The 19,541-nt window shown below is 46.2% G+C and overlaps 1 protein-coding gene across 7 annotated transcripts in view; it reads right to left on the bottom strand.

Annotated features, from left to right (window-relative positions):
• Rbpms (RNA binding protein, mRNA processing factor) overlaps window positions 1-19,541 on the bottom strand; it is a 156,346-nt gene that overhangs the window by 86,392 nt on the left and 50,413 nt on the right. The window lies entirely within an intron of this gene.

The following is a 19,541-nucleotide window of genomic DNA, read 5'->3' as shown; positions in this document are numbered from 1 at the left end:
CTGTGACAGAACGAATGGAAGCTCCGTATAATTTTAATATTGTTTAAAACTGTATCGTGAGGACGTGAGGACGATACAGACTTTCTGCTCTTCTCCCACAGCAATAGGTCACACTTGAAAAGAAAACTCAAGTTTTGGCTTCTCTTGCTTTCAGTCTCTCTGGTCATTGTGTCGCTTGGTGGTGTTAATTACCACCATTTTAATAAATATAAAAGAAGTGAGATTAAGTCAAGCGTGTTTACACAAGAGCACCCTGTTCCTCTCACCAACTGCTGTTTCTACGAACAACACACACCGTCAAGGTACCTGCTGGTGCCAACAACAGAAGTCGCCCAACACGTGTGTGAACATACACAGGAGACACTGCACACAAACAATCGTCTGCTAAGGTAAACAATCACAACCTACTTCTGACTGAAAACTCAGAGAAAGAAAGCTGGTGAGTGAACCAGAACCCAGAAAAGAGTTTACCTGAGAGAGATGAGGGTCAAGGGGGGGAAGGAAGGAAGAAAATTCAAGCTGGGCAAAGTGCAGGGCCGCACATTCTAGGGGCAGAGTGTGACAGACTACACAGCAACCTAGGGTCAAATCACAGGGTGCATGGAAAGCTAATGGCTCAGGAACCTCATCCGGACTCCAGAGTCAAGGACTGGCTACAGAGTAAGCATTGCCTAGCTTTCCACTCTCTTACTCTACTCAGGAATACAACATGACTGTGCTTCTCCTTAGATGTCATGTTCTACCATTAACTATATATAAGTGACAAAGAGGGACACTACATGACGTCTAACACTTTCCACAGTTGTGAGTACAGAATTGAAAATCGGTAAGGCTCTTTTATTGGTCCAGCAAATGTCAGGCCATCTGCATGTTAGTGGTTCATACACGCTGTTCACATAGCAATCTCAGAATGCTGACTGCTTTCTTTCAATTTATTAAAATACCTATGCTCTATGTCTTGAAAATGTAGGGTTTGTTTAGTTTTCTCTGTCTGGTCTGTCATTCTGTCTGACTGACTGACTGTCTGTCTGTCTGTCTCTCTCTCTCTCTCACACACACACACACACACACACACACACACACACACACACACACACACACATACACACACTTGTGAGACCATCAAAACTGAGTGAGAGAACCCATCACCTTTCATGGCGCCTCCTCAGAGTCTCACTTCACAGACCAGGTAGACCTCGAACTCACAACCCTTCTTCCTCAGCAGTAAGTACTAACCAGGATCACAGGCACTGGGCCACCATTCCTGACGTCACACATTCCTTTACTCCTCCCAGCCCTGTCCCACCATCCCCAGGTATTAGCTGTGACTATGGATGAATACATTTGCTCCAAAGTCAAAATAGAACCACAGAATAGAAGTGCGGACGGAGTTTGTCTCAGTTCATTCCTCCTTACAGGGAGCTAATTTCATCCGTACTGCTGTCTATCGGAAGTCCATCCATTGCCTTCTTACTGAGTAGTGTCCTGTTATATGGATGTACCAGTTCATGTATCCATGAACCTGTTCACACAGAGTAAGGTATGGTTTAACTTAAAAATGAAAATGCGGGCTGGAGAGATGGCTCAGTGGTTAAGAACACTAACTGTCTGCTCTTCCAGAGGTCCTGAGTTCAATTCCCAGCAGCCACATGGTAGTTCACAACCATCTGCAATAGGGTCCGATGCCCTCTTCTGGTGTGTCTGAAGACAATGACAGTGTACTCAAATCAATCTATCAATCAATCAATCAATCAATCAATCAATCTTTAAAAAAAAATGAAAATGCTCCTTCCATTCCTTGTCTTATGCCTCAGAGCACTGCACTGAGTTCCTCAGACAAGTGTATGCTTGGCTGATGCCCCATGGAGTAGTCTAATACAGTCAGTTAGGTCAGGTTTGTTGACCAACTCTGTATGTCTTTTTCCTTTCTTCTTTTGTCTCTGACACAAAGAAAGTTCTTGAGGAAAAGGTGAAATTGCTGACAGGTGCACGAGGGAACTCTCCTTCCCAGCTGCTCACCTGCCTTCTCATGGAGCAAAACTGAATAGCATCTGGGTCGTTCTGGTGGGGACAACATGGGCAAGAGAATCAACCCTAACTCCAAGTACCTGCCACATCCTAGCTCTGTGCAGAGTATGGACCGGATGGAAGATTTACACAGAAACGTGATATGCAGACCCTGTGTTGTACAGTTAGGACACTGTCTGCCCAGCAGGACAGCGAGCTGTGGGTCACACTGGGTAAGTTTGGGGAATTCACTCAAGAGATTAACTTACATTTCTTTTTTTTTTTTTTTTTTCGGAGCTGGGGACCGAACCCAGGGCCTTGCGTTTGCTAGGCAAGCTCTCTACCGCTGAGCTAAATCCCCAAACCCCTTAACTTCCATTTCTAATACTGTTCTAAAGAAAAAGGTTTTATAGACTTGCCAATTTACCAATGAAACTCACTAGATACCTGGAAATTGTGAACAAAAGGCAATGTGTAAGTCAATTACACCAATAATAAAAAAAAATATTATGCTACCAGTAAAAAAAAAGAAAGGTGTGAAAAACAGTGTCAAGAAGGCTCAGCAGATAAAGCCACTTGCCACCAAACCTAACCAGTGTGTTCAGGAGAGACCTACCTCCCCTATGGTGACCTCTGACTCTCTCATGCATGTACCCACATGTATACAAGAGAACAGGAAAAAATAAAAAAATATGCAAGGAAAAGATGCCATTTGGTTTCAGCATTTAGGGAGGGAAGCACCTTTAGCACACAGATGCGAGCATATACGATCCGCTGAGAAGAATGACCCCAGGGGTTATGACAGCTTCAGTGTTTTCTCATTCTGTGAGGAGAATAACCCAGTAGCGTGCATTATACTTGAAGGTGTTTGGGAGTTTCTGTTTTTAGACAGGATTTCGTGTAGCCCAGGCTGACCTCAAAATTGTTATGCAGCCAAGGATGACCCAAAAGGTAGAGTTAGGTCTGGGTATTGGTAAGGGTAGTGGTAGGGATTGGGTAAGGTAAGGATAAGGGTGAGGGTAAAGGTTACAGTTAGGGTTTGGGTTAGGGTAAGCGGTCTGCATTCACCTCCAAAGTGCTGGGACTAAGACATACCCTGCACCGTGCCTGGATTAAACACTTCAGGTTTGTAAGCGGAGGATCACCCGGATATCTGCTTTGTCTTAGAAAGTTAAGAGGTTGGTATTTATACTAACACGAATTGTAGTGTTTGTGGAGGAAGCCTTAGGTAAACATTCTGGACTGAGATGTGAGAGACTTTTGTTCTAATGTTCTAGAAAGAAACTGCCATATATGGGAGAGGAAGAAAAGCCAACTCTTGGTGTGCCCAAGTTTGCAAGTCACCTATAAACAAACACAAAAGGCTCAAACCAACTCTTCGAGTTGTGGGAAACTAATAAAAGACTGGCGTTTCATGTCAACATAGACAAAATGGCGTTTCCTAGAATCTAGGGAAGCTCACTCCATTTGAGAAGCCTACCTCACTATCTGGGGGTTGCTCACACCTTCTCCTGTGACTGAACATAGGAAGAAACTCATAAGGGGAAATAGAAATAAGTCTTGAGGGGTTAGGGATTTAGCTCAGTGGTAGAGCACTTGCCTAGGAAGCGCAAGGCCCTGGGTTCGGTCCCCAGCTCCGAAAAAAAAGAACCAAAAAAAAAAAAAAAAAAAAGAAATGTCTTGAATATTTACATTATACACTGCTATTCAACTAAAGGCCACTAGTTTCCAGAGTATGATGTGCTTACAATCGTTTCTAGTCTGCCCCACATCTGGTAAACTTAATCAGCTTCATTTAAAAAAAAAAAAAAAAAGAGGAGGAGGAGGGAAGAGGGTAAAGAGGGGCGGAGAACTAGAAGGAGAATGAGGGAGGAGGAGGGATGGAGGAGAAGGAGAAAGAAAAAAAGGAAAGACAGGTTGGGGATTTAGCTCAGTGGTAGAGCACTTGCCTAGCAAGCGCAAGGCCCTGGGTTCGGTCCTCAACTCAACTCAAAAAAAAAAAAAAAAAAAGGAAAGAAAAGGGAAAGGAAGAAAAAAATCTAGATAACAAAGAAGTGGAAAAATAACTCTGTAAATCTCAGCTGTACTCCCCTGGTGGCAAGCAGGGACAGAGTCACAGGATTGAAGGCGTATCTCATCACACACTCAGTCTGGGTCAGCACATAGCAGTGAGCTGAAATCAGAAAGACAAGATCCTCACTGCGGGAAGCTGACTGTCATAAACTCATCACCTATGGCAACATAAGCTCAGCTCTGTCACAAGGTGGCCCAGCTGGAACCGGAGGGGAAAAGGGCTATACTCCAAAAAATCCTTGTCCCCCTACCAATGACAAAGGATGTCTGTCACGGGAACTTTGTGGCAGCCCTTAATTTACAAGCACTGTCTCTGAACACAGACGTGCTGGGCACCATGCCTTCAACAACCCAGATGTTCCCTTTAAAAAAACACAGGAAAGGGCATCTCTTAGTCAAGGACAAAGAGAAGTTCAAAAGATGACGCTAGTGACAGATATATCCCAAAGGGGCTCTAAAGGATCCTGTGGGTGCGACTTTCATTCTTGCCCCAACCAGGCTAAAGATTTAACAGAAAAGGCTCTGCGCTGTGTTGGATGAGCATGCGAGCCTTAGCCACCATCTAACATTACTGCAGAACCACGGCTGGGCCTTAGGTAAAAACCACCATGGTGTACATCACTTCCTCATTGGGAAAAGAGCGTCATTGTAGTGGCTGACTTGTTACTCGATAAACTTCAGAAGTCACTGCAAATCTGAGGTTTGCCTACATCAGAAGATTATGAACCTAGAATATGGATCACATGAGGAGGGCGAGTCAGATCGGGGCGGTGGGGCAGGCGTAATTCGGGCACGTGGTAATGTTCATCTGTAACCGGCGGTCACACCTGACGAGCGTTTGCCCAAGGTTTGGTGTGTGTTTGTATACAATGGTTTCAAGGATCTCCTCCACGTGTTCTCTATATTTAAATCAGGCTACAGGAAGAGGTCGATTTCCACTTTCTAAAGGCCCACCAGAGTCCCTCTCTGCTTATCTAGCCCCCTGTAAAAGTTCATCATCTCTGAAACTACCTTTTCTTTTCATCAGGGTCTAACTATGTGGTAATGGCTAACCTCAAATTTACAACCCTCCTACCTCAGCCTCCCAAACTGGAGCACATGCATGGATCAACACACGGGGATGCAATATACCAGATCTGTGTCGTGCATGTGCACACGTGCTCTTGAATGTGTGGGCTCTCGCATGGCGGTCAGAGAATAACATCTAGGGATTGATTCTCCTTCCACCACGCAGGTTCCGGGAATTGAACTCGGGACACCAGGTTTAACAGCACGTGTCTTCAGTCAGAACTAACTTGTTGGCCTGTCTTTCCCATGTAACTGGTCTATACTTACACACACACACACGAAACTTCTAAATGTGTTGTGCGAATCATCCCAATGTAAAAACTATTCTTCTAGAAGCAAGATCCAAAGAAAGGATTTCTCTCAGGTTACAAAAGAGGTTCTTCTTTTTTGCCGTGTTTCACACAGTAGGAAGCACGGAGGGGGCAAGTATCCCTAGGCTGATTTATGAGTCTTCAAACACATACACACCCAAAGCACATAGGCGTTGCTTGTCAACGGTTCTGAAGATGTTGTGGCAAACAGGACAAAGTGACTAATTTCCCAGTCTCGCTGCACAGTATCAGCAGCTACAACACCAGTGACCAATCCCTTCATGGGACAGGCAGGCAGAAAAGATTAGTATGCATTAACCTCTCCTCCTATAAAATTAAGGATTAAAAAAAAAAAAAAGAAATCACACGTCATAGATTGCTAGGTGTGCCACAATGACCAACAGTTCAAAGCCAGCATGGTACCCATGAGATCCTGCCTCAAACAAACAAGCAGACCCAAGAGTGTTAGGGGACAAGACCCCAACAAGGGTGTGGGGGTGGGGGAAGCACATGTGTGCGGGAAAATACCATCTTTAAAAAACATGGGAAGCTAACTACATGTCTACTTCTGCTCTCACTTGGACACCTCACCCCCAACCCCCATTTTCCTGTTCATTCTTGATCCACAGGGTCAGGCTTACCTAGCAAAACAAAACAAAACAGGACAAAACCTCTGTGTAACATGACTCATTTCAACTCTGACCGCAAGGCAGTGTTTCGTTCTGTTTTGCTTTGTCTTGTTTCCCAGGTTGGCCGGGAACTACGGAGCTGAGGACAACCTTGAACTCTTGATCCTCCTGCTTTCTCGGCTGCCGTTACAGGCATGCACTGGTTACGTAGGCGTTCCAAACACATACATCTGAGACAAAACCAAAACCAGACCAACCAAAAAAGGTCACTGAGTTATGGCCCAAGGTGCAGGGCCATCCTGGTACCTGTGAGGAGACATTCTTGCTTTGAGAATGGCCCACTACTCTGGGATCAGTGAGAGGTCGGGTAACACAAAATCTTTAGGACTGAGACAGACTCACTTAGGATGTGGTGGTGCATGCCTTTCAACTTAGCATGAGAGGACAGGGACAAGTGGGTCTCTGGGAATTTGAAGCCAACCAGAAGTACATAGTTGGGGCTACACTGAGGGTCCGTCCCAGAGAGAGGGAGGGAAGGAGGTATGGACGGACAGACAGACAGACAGACAGATAGAGACTCAGCCATATAAATATTACTGGTTAATTATTTTCAGTCATCTAATACCAAAAGGTCGGCCGTAAAATATACACATACAAGTGACTTCCTGTAGACTGAGCCGTTTGTACTTTCGTATTTGGTGTGCGTGCGTGCGTGCATACACACATACACACCGGGGGGGGGGGGGGGAGGCGCACGAGCTAAGGACTACTAGCCATGTCATTGCCACGGGTGGCTTTTTTTTTTTTTTTTTTTTTTTTTTGGCTTCCTAGTCATGTGTTGACACCATGAAAATTGATTATACACAAGTAATAAAATGGTCTCCTGGGCATTTAATTCTAATTACAGGCAAACAGCAAGAAGTGACCAGTCTTTGTCAAGCTCCAGTTTCTTAACTGAAAGAATTTTTAAAGACTATTTATGTACATGAATACTTTGACTACATGTATGTATGTGTACAGTACATACACCTGCTGCCTACAGAGGTCAGAAAAGAATGTCAGATGATCCCAGAACTGGAGTTATTGGTGATCGTGGGGCACAATGTGGGTGTGGGGGAAACCAACTCCAGGTCCTCTGTAAGAGCAACAAGTACTTTTAGCCTCTGGTCCATCTCTTCAGCTCCAACTCTAGGTCCTTTTTCTGTTTAAAGATTTATATACTTTAAAAGGATTTCTTTATTTTATGTATGTGAGTACACTGTAGCTGTCTTCAGACACACCAGAATGGACATCAGCTCCCATTACAGATGGCTGTGAGCCACCATGTGGTTGCTGGCAGGACTTAACCACTGAGCCATCTCTCCAGCCCTGTCAACTCTAATTTCTTAACGACGCTGGCTTCAGGATGGAGCCAGGGGCCTGGTTCTGACAATGTCCTCAACACTAGACTTTACACACCTTTCTCATACCCTAGGAAAGTATTTTCGGGACATCAGCTATAGGCAGAAGACTGAATTGTGATAAGAGTCACTATACTGGAGGGAGCCCAAACTGCCTAATATTGCCTCCCTAATTTGAAGATATCTACCGTTTGCCACCATACCTAGTGGGTTAACCCTCTGCACACAGCGGCCAAACACCAGAGGCATGCCATGATGTTTTGCTGAGGTGCTCAGAAAGCTCCAGAAGGACCAGGACAAGGAGAAGAGCAATGCAAGAGAGGAAGCATTCACAGAAGCAATGTCAGGGCAGCACTGGGTCAATCCAGTCCCTGTGTCCAGTGGGCCTTTCTTACGACACGGTTCATAGTCTTTTACTTTAAGTCTCCCCTAAGCTACCTTCCAATGAAGGAGAAAAGGTGCTCTCACACGTGAGCACCGAACCTGCATTTCAAACCAATTCTTAGGGATCCAAGAAATCAGGAATCTGGAGTGTTTGTTAGTGTAACTAGAAAATTGTGTGTATGTGTGTATAGATATTATACATTGTATTATAAGAACTTCGTCAATGAAATTAACTTCGGGTCCTGTTGCTCGTCTGCTCAGGTCCCCTTAGTTCTTTTGACCCATTTCAGTGACCTGCTGCCGTGACCCTGAGTGGCCCACAGAGCTTTACTCTTCACTCAAACCCTCCTTATACCATTAAATCGTATTCTAGAACACACGTGTTAAAGTAGCACACCGTCACCAGCGCTGTGCCTTCCGGTTCCCTAGAGTACCCTCAAATTAAGACACGTCAGAAGAACTGCACAAAGCTGGCTTTCTCATGGACGGACAAAGTCCAAAGAGTCTACCATGATTCCCCAACCTCTTTTCCTTCTTCAGCACAGAGACTGGATAATGCTACTTGACAAGTCGGTTTTAAAGGCAGCTGTCACTCTGCATATCACAAACTACACACACAAAGCAAAGCAACACAGAACATGGATGTCTATGGTCCCTTAAAGGACCTTAATGGCACAGCAGGCGTACACAGGAGATGCTTCCAACACTGCCCAGGGCACTCACTGTTCTGACAGAAGTGGCAGGCAAGGCCACTTGAGGTGCCTTCCCTCTGGCACCACCTGGGTTTGCGAGCCATCCCCGGAACTACACACGATGTTTACTGTCTTCACAGGAGAATGTGAAACACAGAACATAGGGAACTGTAGGCAAGGGTTTGCCACGCTAGTTACCCAACACGTATCCTTCAATGCCAGCTTGGTTCACTTTCAGAGTGTTCCCATGAGAAATCAGCAGAGAGGGTGGATCCCAAATGATAAAGAGAGTTTCCTTGCCGCCGGGCGGTGCACACCCTTAACCCCAGCAGGAGGCAGACAGATCTATATGAGTTCGAGACCAGCCTGGTCTACACGGTGAGCTCTAGGACAGCAGGACCACATAGAGAAACCCTGTCTAGAAAGAAAGAAAGAGAAGGGGGGTTGGGGAGGAGGAAGGAAGGAAGGATGGAAAGAAGGGAGGGAGGGAGGGAGGGAGGGGGGAAGGAAGGAAGGGAGGAAGGGAGGAAGAAAGGGAGGGAGGGAGGAAGGAAGGGAGGGAGGGAGGAAGGAAGGAAAAGAAACCCGCAGGTTATCTTTATAATACACTAAATGAGCTAAGCATTAGTAAAAGAACAGGGAAGGAGCCATAAAAGAAATTACTATGGTTTTGCTTAGGAAGCAGCTAAGCTGGCAGGGTAGCTGTTACGAAAGTGGGAAATCCTGGGTTTGATGCCCAGGCTCCCAGAAACAGGTGAGGTGGTGCACACACCTGGAATCCAGCCCCGGGAAGATGGAGAATGGTGGGTCAGAGCGCAAGGTCATTGTTGGCTTCGTAAGGGTAAAACCAGACAAGGCTATGTCCTTGGAGGCCCTGCCTCCCTCCCAGCCCCTCCTCTGGCACATGGCAAGAGATCCAGATAGAAGGCTGAGGACAGCTCAGGCCACAAAAGGCTGCTCCACAGCAGGAGTCCCTGGATTTGGTCCCCAGACCCATGGTTTTCATTTTGTTTGGTTTGGTTTGTTTAGAGGAGCTGGGGATATATAGAAAGGAGGGGCTTTTGCAGTCGACAGGGTGGATCCCTGAGGCTCCCTGCCCAGCAAGCTTAGCCAAATAAAGGAAACCCCAGGCTACCGAGACACACGCACATGCACGCACAAATAACCTAACAGAAATGGAAACATAACAAAGAGAAAATAAAGTAGCAGTGGTTTTTTACATGGATTTTAGAGGTCTGTTTTATCAATTAAAAAAAAAAAATCCACCCGGGACCAATCTGCTTGTATGCTGTCCCTCATAGACAAGAAATGTCCCCTCGCCATTCTGAAATGTTCTCCTCTTAAGACATGCCTGCAATTCTCTGATACTTCTCTTTTCAAGATGTAATTTTGCGGGGTTGGGGATTTAGCTCAGTGGTAGAGCGCTTGCCTAGCAAGCACAAGGCCCTGGGTTCCGTCCCCAGCTCCGAAAAAAAGAAAAGAAAAAAAAAAAAAAGATGTAATTTTGTTTTGAAATAGGGTCTCATGTTACTGTGTAGCGGCTCCCCTCCCCCAACTCAGACCTCAAAGACAGCCACCTGCCCCTGCCTCCGCCTACCTCTGCTGCAGTTAATGGCTTACGCCACCATGCCTAGAAGGATATACACTGTAATTCTCTACTGTGTAACTCTGTAACATTCTTTATGCCTTATTTAAGATCCATAGCTGGCTGTATCTTCTCATATATAAAGAATTTTGACAAGAACAATGTTGGCAAAGGCAAGAAACAGAGCCCCACAGATGTTGGCGACATGATCACTCGGAAACGTCTGATGGTCTCTTATAACCCAGCAGTTCACTACCTCATGGTGATTCACATCCTTCGTCTTTGCGTTTGTTTGGTTTGGGTTTTTTGAGACAAGGTTTCTCTGAATATTGTACAGTCCTGGCTGTCCTGGCATTTGTTCTGTAGACCAGGCTGGCCTTGAACTTAAGGCTCGGACTGTCCCAAGTGCTGGAATTGAAGGCATGCATGACCACTGCCCAGCATGGCGATCCACTTCTAACAAAAGAGAATACAGCAGTCAGACACAAAGGCCAGTGGCTTCCATGGAGCTGTCCTGTTCCTTTACCTAGTGTTTACTCAATGGCCCCTACAAAGAGGCTTTGGGGATAATAGGGGTGGGGGTGGGACTCTGGGAAAAAGTCAGATACCCAAGGCTGGTAAGGTTTAAATAACTACAGCCCCTACTCAACATGTCTTCTTGCAATCTTGAGACCTTGGACTAGATCTGAGTAGCCAAGCTGTTTCTAGATTGCTGGCCCTCGTCAAGTAGCCAAGAGTTTTAAGCTGTTGTGTTTTGGGGAACGTTTTTAGGTGTTACAAGAGTAAAACGAATTGATTTGTGTGAAGAATTGATTTGTGTGAATATAGTATACATACAGAATAGGAGCAACCCCAGGGGTGGCCTGTCCCCTCTTCCTGCAGCTGGCCTTCGGTGGCCTGTAAAAAGGGCTCAATTACTTCCAGGGCAACAGAACCATGTGACTCAAGAGACTCAAATCTCAGTGTTCTCCAGAACGACGCCCAGGCCATCATGGGTACGCATATCCAAAAGGCCACCAAGTGAGAAAGACATCACTCTAAAGAGTCATGTGTGGTGGAGTCAGGAGGTGTGCCCAGATCAAAGGGCGGGGCACAGGGTTGGTGGCCCAAAGAGAGTAAATCTTGAGAGTAATGCTGAACTTATGGGCTTGGTTAGATGCAGGTTCTCTGGTCACTGAACAAACCCAAGAAACAAAGACCTGAGACGGATTGTCCATGAGAGATGATTTACCATCACTGAAAAGGGATAATAAACTTCCTATGCCAGAAGGGGAAAGGAAAGAGATATCCCAGAAGAGAGCGAAGAAGCCAAGAAACAGATGCAAACAAAAGCTTAAAAATAATACAAACAACAGCTCACAGAAACCAACATAGCACCTTCCCATTCTGTGAATGTTTTCACCCCTATCTAGCACTCCCCTCCCTCCCTCCCTCCCCCCTCCCTCCCTCTCCCCTCCCCCTCCCTCCCCCCTCCCTCCCTCCTCCCCCCTCCCTCCCCCTCCCTCCCTCCCTCTCTCTCTAGGAACTGGCTCCCTCCTTCCATCTGTCGGTTCCATCAATGAACTCAGGTTGTCAGGCTTGGCACAAACGCCCTTACCCACTGAGCCATCTTGCTGGCGAACTTTAAACAACCTAGACAGTTTCTAAAGCTGTTCTTTCCGAATTCGGAAAGAATTTCCCAAACTGTCAGAACCTAGGGGGACGTGAAAAATCTTTTTAGAGCGGACGTGATCTGGCCCGCCAGTGACCTCTGGAATCCAGTGCGCCAGCTCAGCTCTGACTGGAACACAGATGAAGATATGTGAGGGCAAAACAGCCCTCACCGTGCCAGAGACTCTATTCTAATATGGCCAAATAAAGACACAGCCAACGGCATCTCGCACGGGCAGCTCTGTCGAGCCAAAGCTTTTCCATCACTCATGCAAATAGTCAAATCTTAGTTACTGCCATTTGGATTGAGTGGAAGAATGTCCAATTCATCTACATATAATAAAGAACGTCATTCGAAAGCAGAGACAGCATAGGTAAGACAGAACAAAGTTATGCCTGCTGTTAAAAAGACAGGTCTTTTTAGTAAGGTCACCACCACAACACAACACTGTTTCTACATCTCAGAAAGATCCCCTGGCCTCTACCTCCTGAGTGCTGGGACTAAAGGTGTGTGCCGCCAGGCCTCGCTATGTGTAAATTTCACCAACTTAAAAATCTCAAACCATGGGGCTGGGGATTTAGCTCAGTGGTAGAGCGCTTACCTAGGAAGCGCAAGGCCCTGGGTTCGGTCCCCAGCTCCGAAAAAAAAGAACCCCCCCCCCAAAAAAAAATCTCAAACCATACAGTACATGATTTAACCACGGATCTATACATGTAAACTAACAGATTCAAAGACACATCAGACAGAGGTACCCTGTATCTCACAATTCATTGCTCTGTCATGTCAACATATGAGATCTCATCCATGGTTATTGACCAACGACATGACTTGAGTCTTTCCAGGAGCCAGCTTACCTCTTGCCGAGTTCAGAAGAATGGGGTAAGACTTTGAATTTGCAATACTCCAAAGTAAGTAATGTGCTGATGGCTGAACCTCAATGCAGTGATCAGCTGGGCTCGGGGGAGGGGCTGAGTAAGAGCTGACTTAAATTAGTGGATTAATTCACTGACAATCAATCTGAAGACGACCGGGGAGTTCAGAAACAAGGAGATGGGGGCTGAGTTAGAGATGTAGGCCACTGGGGGGCATGTCCTTCCAGGGAAGGCTGTCCTTGATCTCTTCCTGGCTGCCATGAACAACTACGATCTGTCAAGGGCTCTCTATCATCATATGCTGCCTTATTTGGGTCCCAAAAGCAAAATAGTGGCTCAAATATAGACCAGAACCTCTAAGAGCATGAGCGAAGGAAAGTCCTTCGTTCCAGAAACCGTTTTGTGGGTATTTATCGGTGATGAGAACCTGACCGAGACAAGCATTTAATTAGCAGGAAGTGGAAGGCCGGCTTCACTACGTAGCAGTAGTCTGTCTCTGTGGTTAGAGCACATCTGAGAACTAATGTAAAGAAAGGAACTTCGGGGTAAGAGATGACAAGTCACAGCTGGACGGAGAGGCACACTGAGATAGATCCCAGCACTTGTCGGGTGGAAACAGAAGATCAGGAGTTCAAGATCCTCTTCAAGTACGTATGGGGTTCAAGGTCAGTCTGAGCTACAGGAGACCTCTCAGGAGGGAGGTGGGAAGGGGAGCGGAGGGAGAGAGGCTATGTAACAGTTATGTATACCTCCTCCCTGTGACCCTACCCAAACACGATCCCCCACATCCCCATACGGTCTGTGTATCATCAGTTTCCAATTTGAGATCTTAGTTTCCCTGGAAGCAAAATGTACGTTATTAACGCACGGCTTGTTTGTAATGTTTTTCAAAAGTTAAGTTTGAAATGATTCATTAGCGCACATTTTTAGAGTCTGGGAAAAACAGCGCTTTGAGGAGCCATGGGCCCCCTGAGTACGAGGATGAGGTCCTGATGCGTGTGTGGGGGGAGGTTTGGGGGAGAGCACAGCCATGTTGAGGACCAATGCCTCTCAGACCCATGGGAAACTGGCACGTTTGTGTAAGCACTGACAGAATGCTCTGCCAGGTCTTGGAGGATGGTGCTGAGTTTTCAAAAACCACATAAAAACACCCCTTTAAACCGACCCCACTTGGAGGAGACTGTGGCCATTGGGCCTGCTGGAGTGGGCGGACTGAGCCGAGAGTGAATCCTGCAGAGGAGGAGAATTAGGTCTGCCTGATGAGAACAGATTTTGCAATTAAGTTTTATGAGCTACTTCTGACTTTACTTAGGAAACCGCGAAGCCTGTGCCCGATGGAGTGAATCACGAGCTTTCCTAGTATCTCCATTTATTCTTTACTGAATATGAATAAATAAAAGAAAATAGTCTCCTGAGACACTCCCGAAATCTCAGAGAAGCTAAGTCTATGTAGGGAGGGCTGCATCGTTTTATTTTTATTCATTACTAAATATACTGTAATAAGAGAACTCTTCTGGGACTGGAGAGATGGTTCAGAGGTTAAGAGCACTGACTGCTCCTCCAGAGGTCCTAAGTTCAATTCCCACAACCGCTTGGTGGCTCTCAACCATCTGGAATGGGATCCGATGCCCTCTTCTGGTGTGTCTGAAGAGAGAGAGTGTACCCATATACATAAATAATCTTTAAAAAAGAGGATCCTTCTGAGATACTTCCTAAACTTCTAAAATGCTAAACACCTGAGGGTTGGTTGGTTGTTGTATGAAAAGCAGACCCACTAGTCAGAGACAACTGTTAGCTAACGAATATGCAATTAACTCACACTTGAGCACTGGCAGCATCATGCAGGGTGTGTGAGCAGACTCAAGCTCTGACTGGGTAGACTAATGAGTCCTAAGAGTCTGCAAGATTCTACAGGACAGTCTCAGAATGAGTTACTGGACACGAAGCCTCCAGTCTCCTTCCTGCCTGCTCTGGTGAAGTAACTGATGGCAGGTCTTGGGAATCTCACCAGGAATCACATACAGGTGACTGTGGCACCAACACTGCCAATCTATAAAATACACACCGAGAAACAGAGAGATGTGCATGCAGGCCTGAGTAAGACCCATAGAATCCTGGGATACCAACAGACGGCTCAGCGGTTACGAGCACTGGCTGCCCTTCCAGGGTACCTGGTTTTAACTCCCAGCAGCCACATGGCAGCTCGCAAAACATCTTTAATTCCAGTTCCAGAAGATCTGGTATTTTCCCACAAACACATAATTCAGGCAAAACATCAGTGCACATAAATCTTTAAAAAAAAAAAAAAAACAGAACAAAACAATACCACACCCTTGAGTGCACACGGTGGAAGGAGAACAGAGTCCTGCACACTAGCTTCTGACCTCCACACTTGACACACATGCCCACACACAAAACAAATAAATGCAAAAATGGTTAAGCCTAGCTCCAGACTTGATGAGAGACCCTATCTGGAGAGGATGAGGAATGACAGAACTTACTCGTCCATTTTTAACTTCCTAGGCCTCTGCATGCACATGCATAGTACACACACACACACACACACACACACACACACACACAATTTTTTCTTTTCTTTCAAGACTAGGTTTCTCTAAGAAGCCCTGACTATCCTGGAACTCACTCTGTAGACCAGGTTGGCCTCCAACTCAAGAGCTCTGCCTGCCTCTGTCTCTGAAGTGCTGGGATCAAAGGTGTGCACCATGGTCTGCACCATGAATTGCCCAGCCAGAAATTAAATTTTTAATTTAATTTAGTGATAAAAACTAATAAAGTTTAGATTTCTTGCCTAGGAGTTTATAGGAATAGGGAAAGAAAACATTTGTGTTAAGTAAGTATATATTGCGGGCTGGAGAGATGGCTCAGCTGTTAAGAGCACTGACTGCTCTTCCAGAGGTCCTGAGTTCAATTCCCAGCAACCACATGGTGGCTCACAACCATCTGTAATAGGATCTGATACCCTCTTCTGCTGTGTCTGAAGGCAGCTACAGCGTACTCATAAATTAAAAAATAAATAAATATGTTGCAAAACACTGGTACCTACCAGAGCCCCTGTTATAGTTTGAATATTCTCAGCCCAGAGAGTGACACTATTTGGAGATGTGGCCTTGCTGGAGTAGGTGAGTCACTGTGGGCATGGGCTTTCACACCCTCATCCTAGCTGCCTGGAAGCCAGTATTCTGCTAGCAGCCTTCAGATGAAGATGTAGAACTCTCAGCTCCTCCTGCACCATGCCTGCCTGGATGCTGCCATGTTCCCACCTTGATGATAACGGACTGAACCTTTGAACCTGTAAGCCGGCCCCAGTTAAATGTTGTCCTTATAAGAGTTGCCTTGGTCATGGTGTCTGTTCACAGCAGGAAAACCCTAACTAAGACAGTCCCCAAGATGCTCTTAGAGACTGGATATAGGAATTGCAGTAAGAAAAAAAGAATCTGGGAAAGATACTAAAGTTCTGACTTTAACGGTAATGTCTAAATGAAAAAAGTGTTTTTTCTAGACAGCTATTATGTGCACAAAAAACACAAAATACCAGCTCCCCCCATAATCTCTAATGTATAACATATAAGTTATCATAATATTATATAGGGCAAAGATGGCTGCCCCCAAAGCCCTTCAGCACAAACACAAATAACTAGAGAGTTGGCTGGCATCAGAGGCTCGAGGATCACGAAGCCTTGCCCACTTAGGCATCTTTGTAGAAGTCTAAAACACCAACAGAAGAAACAAGGGCTGTGTCCGCACACGGACACCTCTGTCGCTCCTTTTGTTTGCAGAGACAGGATCTCCCTATGCAGCCCTGGCTGGCCTAGGAAGGGCTAGGCTCTGTCAAGGGCTCCCTGTCATCATGTTCTGCCTTATTTGGAGGCCAAAAGCAAGATAGTGGCTACACCAAGCTAGGCTCAAAGTCAGAGATCCCTCTGCCTGCCTTGGTCTCTCAGTGCCAGGACCAAAGGTGTACACCACCACGCCCGACTCTAATGGAATTTCTGGAGCTCCTGCAGGGAGCTGAGGGAGACCTTACTAGAACTTCAGTGATCTTGTCCATCTTGTCCAGGCAACACGTGGCCTCCCACCTACTGAGTCTCTACTGCCCCTCCCCGCTGCAGCTAGCACGCTCTGTTTAATACAAGCTGCGCGTCTTCTCTGTAAGCGACAACACCTGGTATGACCATCGCCGTCCAAATATGACGTATTCATCCCTTCGGCTCTCCAGACTGGATTTCAAGGACACTGGCCGCATCTGATGGCTCTGAGGGACACCCCTGTGTTCTTGTTATCACAACCAAGCACTGACGATGTCCGATGCGCTCATTACTGCCTGCCTAGCTCGCAAGAGGAACGCAGCCTTGCTGAGGCATCTCACAAGAGGAAGACAGATGTGGGGAGAAAGCACCACGTAGGCAACTGTGTGTCGGCTCCACTGGAGACTGCCACCTGCCAGTGTGACATCCTACTGAGCACAGAATCTAGGGATCAACATACGGATAGAAAAGAACCACAAAACGAGCCATTATGATGTTAGCGTCAGACTAAAGACAATTCTTAGAATAACACTCTCACTGACTTCTCCAGCCCTTAGAAGATGGGATAGATCTGAGCAATTAGCAATTTGAAAGACAGACAGACAGAAACAGACTGACTGACTGACTAAACAATGACAATAAACATAAGGGTCTAAATGTCTGCCTGCCTAGCACCCGCCTCCCAGGCCTGTGCACCTCTCCAACCTCTGGCTTGTACTTTCTTCACAGTGTATCTGTCACCGGCAGACAGTTTCCTGCTGAGAAACATCAGCAAGATGGCAATTTTCCCAAGAAAGACACTAGACCCATTCACACTTCCAGAGCCTGAGCTAATGTGAGGAGGTATTCTCCAAAGAGAAAACTGTCTGAGGTGGGGGAGAGATAATCATCTGTACTTCCTGTGCAAAACATTCTGGCTTTGCTTGACAGACAACCTTCATATGACCTATATCAAATAAATAAATATGAATAAATAAATAAATAAATATCCTGCCCACTGCAAGTAAAAGACAGCCCAGCCTAATCAGCAGCAGTCCTTGACCACAGACCCTGCATCCGCAGCTCAAGATGTCCAGATATGCATCATTCTGAGCATGGGGTTCGCTGTAAAAAGGAACAGCCATGACACAGGTTTGTCTGGAGAACAATGAAAACAAAAACTTCTCGGCCAAGGGCACTGAAATGGCAGGTGGACAGCAAAGATGTGAGGCGCTCAGGTCTGAGACGTGAAAAGCTTCTGCTATAAACCAACTTGTGGGAGAAGAGAAAGGGAGAAAAACAGACTGAACCGTGAGCCTATCTACAGCAGGTGGGTGACACATGCCTGCAATCCCAGGACTTGGGAGGCTGAGGCAAGAGGATCATCCTGAGCATGGGACCCGCATGGGCTGTACAACCAAGGTTAAGGGGAGACCAAACAGGCTGGAGAGATGGCTCAGTGGTCAAGAACACAGTTCCTCTTACAAAGGAGCTGGTTTGGTTCCCAACCCCTGTGGTCTCCAGTTCCAGGGGCTCTGATGCCCTGTTCTGGCCTCCATGGGCACCACGCACAAATATGCTGATGCACATACATGCAGGCAAAGGTCATACATATAAAATCATCTTTTTGGAAAAGAAAGAAACACAGCAAGGAGGGTATGGGTGAAGGGATGGTTTGGGGGGGGGGGGGACGTTCTGCTCTGCTGTGGTGTCTAGGGCCTGTTTGAAAAGCCCTCTTTATTGAGGCGTATAAATAATTATTTTATCTCTGGGGTTGTAGTTTTAAGTTTCACGTTTATTTCATGTGTATGAGTGTTTTGCATGCCCCATGTGCATGTGGCAGAGGATGTCCTGGAACTGGGAGGTATCGTCTGGGTGCTGGGACTCAAATAGAGTGCCCCGGAAGAGTTAGCTGGTGCCCTTAAACCACTAAGCAAACTCTCCAGCCCCCTCAATCTGCGGGTATTTTAAGTAGCAAGATATGCTTTAAGCAAATGAGAAATAAGATAAAAATTATAAGGTATCTGCTACATTGTTTTGTGTTTTTCAGTCACACAGCTCTGGAAAAGCACAAGTTTACCTAGCCAGTCTCCCTACACCCACGCCTCCAGTCTGAACTGGCCAGAGGCTACTATCAAAGATGCCATTTGCTTTAAACTCAGGGACACCCTGCCAACAATGCAGGGAATGAGTGCTCACACCCTCGGGTCCCTAACACCAAAGTCACTTCCCCATGGAGTCTGTCCTACTTCCTCAAAGTCAAGTTCTGGAGGAGGGAGCAAAAGCAAATAGATGGAGTTAAAACAAGCGGAAACTGTCTACCTGAGAGGAAACAGCAAACCCAAAGCCCCTCTCTCTAAGCCATCTTCATGATGGCTTAATTAGCCATCGCTCAAGGGATTACATATTTTACCATTAGGAAAACAACTTTTCCTTTTTTGACACAAGAGATCCCATCCCAAGCTAGCCTTGAACTCCCCACATAGCCAAGAAGAGTGACCTTCTGGACTCCTACCTACACGCGACAGGAGCCAACATGTCTGGGTAGTGGGGATTCAAATGAAGGTTTAATACATGCCAGCAGGAACTCTACTAACTGAGATATATCCCTTAAACAGTAAACTTCAAAGAGGAAAATGCTGGCCTTTAATGCCAGCTCTCAAGAGGCAGAGATAGGCAGGTCTCTATGAGCTTGAAGAGGACAGCCTGGTATGTATGTGTATGTATATGTGGGTGTGTGGAAACACACACACAGACACACACAGGCACACACAGACACACACAGGCACACCCAGGCACACACAGGCACACACAGGCACACACAGGCACACACAGACACACACA

The sequence above is a fragment of the Rattus norvegicus genome, chromosome 16 (assembly GCF_036323735.1).
Source record: "Rattus norvegicus strain BN/NHsdMcwi chromosome 16, GRCr8, whole genome shotgun sequence".
Taxonomy (NCBI): Eukaryota; Metazoa; Chordata; class Mammalia; order Rodentia; family Muridae; genus Rattus; species Rattus norvegicus.
The sequence above is the reverse complement of the archived record's forward strand: the minus strand, read 5'-3'. Positions and strand labels throughout refer to the sequence as shown.